This window comes from Mchenga conophoros, linkage group LG2 (assembly GCF_057382185.1).
Source record: "Mchenga conophoros isolate Kocher_MC1m ecotype Shallow Benthic linkage group LG2, M_conophoros_male_GT1.1, whole genome shotgun sequence".
Classification (NCBI taxonomy): domain Eukaryota; kingdom Metazoa; phylum Chordata; class Actinopteri; order Cichliformes; family Cichlidae; genus Mchenga; species Mchenga conophoros.
The window spans coordinates 30,975,661-30,978,535 of NC_140527.1; positions in this window are offsets into that span (position 1 = coordinate 30,975,661).

The following is a 2,875-nucleotide window of genomic DNA, read 5'->3' on the forward strand; positions in this document are numbered from 1 at the left end:
CATGAAATTACCTCTTTAATAACAGTTTAGGCTAGTGATGACAAACCACACTCCGTGTGAGCGGACTGTAACATGACACAAACACTGGGCATACAACCTGTTTTCATTCTATCCTTTACTGTCATCAGTAGAAACGTTAGAAAAAGATAACATTTGAAGATAACTCAAGAAAATAATAATAAAATGTGCTATTATTATTCATATTAATAATTATTTTTGGGGTGCTCTGAAAAGGGTCTAAGCTCTCCTATGAGCTGGACTATTATTAAAAAGCAAGAATGAGTTGGCAAAACAGAATAACTGCATCACCCTGTATGCTCTCACCACAGTATCCATTGGGCATGAGTGCACACCCCAGAATACACACATCTGAGCAGGCAGTCAGCCCCACTCTACCTGCTTTACTCCACATAATGTTAGACAAGTCACTAATAAATGATCAAAAGATAAATATCCAAGGGAGAGAAATCAGTTGCAAGATAAACAAAAGAAAAAAGGCACACTTAACTTATTTATATTGTTGTAAGTTCAGTTTTTTTGATACTTTTGCTTGCTGCAGGGATATAAAGATAGCCATATGAACATTTTGTTTCATCTAATTCTTTGTTTAAAAACCTAATCTAATGGCTGTTTATGTAGTTTGGCTTATGCATTTTGTAGAAAAAAAATCCAGCATAACTATGCCGATTATGTCAGGCTCATTTCATGCATATAATATTTTGCTTGTCATACATTAAATGACATGCCAAAAGGGTGATATTTTTTAAAAAATTGGTGTGGCATGTGCTAGGTGCTATTGTGTGCACCCTAACAGCACGCTGGACATTCCAAAACAGTAACCTAAACATACTCACCAGTCAGCTTCGTGTGGATGCTGTCTGTAGAAAAATTCACCAGCTAATGCGCTTCATTTGCCAAAGTTGAGGTTTCTACACTGACAGCACCTTTATATTGTCTTCCTGTTTTATTAAATCTGTCCAGAACTCAGCCTTACCTGAAATATAAGAACAAATTAAAAAGTGTGGCTAGAGTGTTTAAAAAATTGACGTTTGACTTTGAAAGACTTTTCTTATATGTGTTAGTTATGACAGATAAGTCTTTCCTAGATGATCCTAGCCACCCCTTGTCTAAGGACTTTAAGTTGTTGCCATCTCACAAATTCTGTATGTGCCACTGCAATGTATTTTAACAGAAAAAGCTGTACCCAGGCTCAGCAGAGTAGTTCTATAAAGAACTACTCTGTGTTTATTAAGTCTGTTGTGTTTTTAATATATTTTAATGCTTTGTATCTTGTTCTATTTAATCTAAACAATCCATCCATTCGCTTCCCCTTATCCTTTTCAGGGTCGCGGGGGGCGCTGGAGCCTATCCCAGCTGTCATAGGGCGAAAGGCGGGGTACACCCTGGACAGGTCGCCAGTCTGTCGCAGGGCCAACACACAGGGACAGACAACCATTCACACCTAGTGACAATTTGTATTATCCAATTAACCTATCCCCACAAGCTGCATGTCTTTGGACGGTGGGAGGAAGCCGGAGTACCCGAAGGGAACCCACGCAAACACGGGGAGAACATGCAAACTCCACACAGAAAGGCCTGATGTTGGAATTGAACTCAGGACCTTCTTGCTGTGCGGCAACAGTGCTAACCACCGTGCCACCGTGCTGCCCTAATCTAAACAATCCCCTAAAAATTTGTCCCTAACCATCTGGAACCTTCCTGTTAACTTTCAGTGAGTGGAAAAAAGTTTGTGTTCATCCTTCAGCTTCACTGTGTTTATATTATGCTAACCATAGCTGTGTAGCTAGTGATCACGTAGCACATTATATAGCAGCTAGCCCAACTTCAGTAACTCTACAAACATACAAACATCACTGCTGTCAACTTCTCTGTCTTCATATATGTCTGAAGTGATAGCAGAGCTATACGTTTTCATTTTTTAGAAATCCCTGACTCAGAACATGGTATTTCATCATTAGATGGAAACTAGTAAGCTAACTTCTAACTCTGTTAAAATTCATAAATCCTGTTTTCATGGATGCCTGGATGTTAAATTTAATTTTTGAAAGAATTTAGACAGTTTTAACTCTCACTGATGCTGCAGGGTTTGTTTGACTCGGAAACGGCTAATAAAGTCAGCCTTAAAGACCGGATTACGTTAATACCACCAACTAACCAACCACATGATGTAACATTTTGTACTGACAGAAGATGGCGCTACACATGTTCTCAAAACTTAAACTTTAAGCACTCATTTCTTAAGTCCAGTTTCATAGACAGTGTTACAGCTATGCCAGTTTTTGAGAGCATGGCTCCATGATGCAAGTTAGCCTTTATATGTGTAGCGTTTCATGTCCTCATTAAGTATCATAATAAATTATGGGATTTTTGGTGATGTTCACCTTTAATTGACATTCAAGTGATCAAACTGGGATTTGCACTGACGCTTGAAACAGTAAGTGTCTGGAAGCAGAGCAGAGCTCCACAAAGACATGACCCTGATCAGGGTCACTACACCAGCTACAATTCAAAATGCTACATATCTTTTCTTCTATGATACAATGAATGCGAGGAATATTTTAGGTAAGATTTGTACCAATAATCTGATACTAAGATGTGTGCATGTTACCCAAACGACATCCACTTTTGATCATTCCCATTATCATCTTTCAAAGTAAGTTTGCCTCATGAGACACGCCTTTGTCTTCATTTAATGCACTATATTAAATCCTTTGAACTGATAATGCCTTTTCTCTAGTCAATTTGATTAATGCAGCTCGAAGAAAATCAATTTTCCACCATCTTTCTGCCCTGTTTCATCCCCTTCCCCCATCTTCCATTCCCTATCAGTCTATCTGTGAGGTTGTCATGGTGG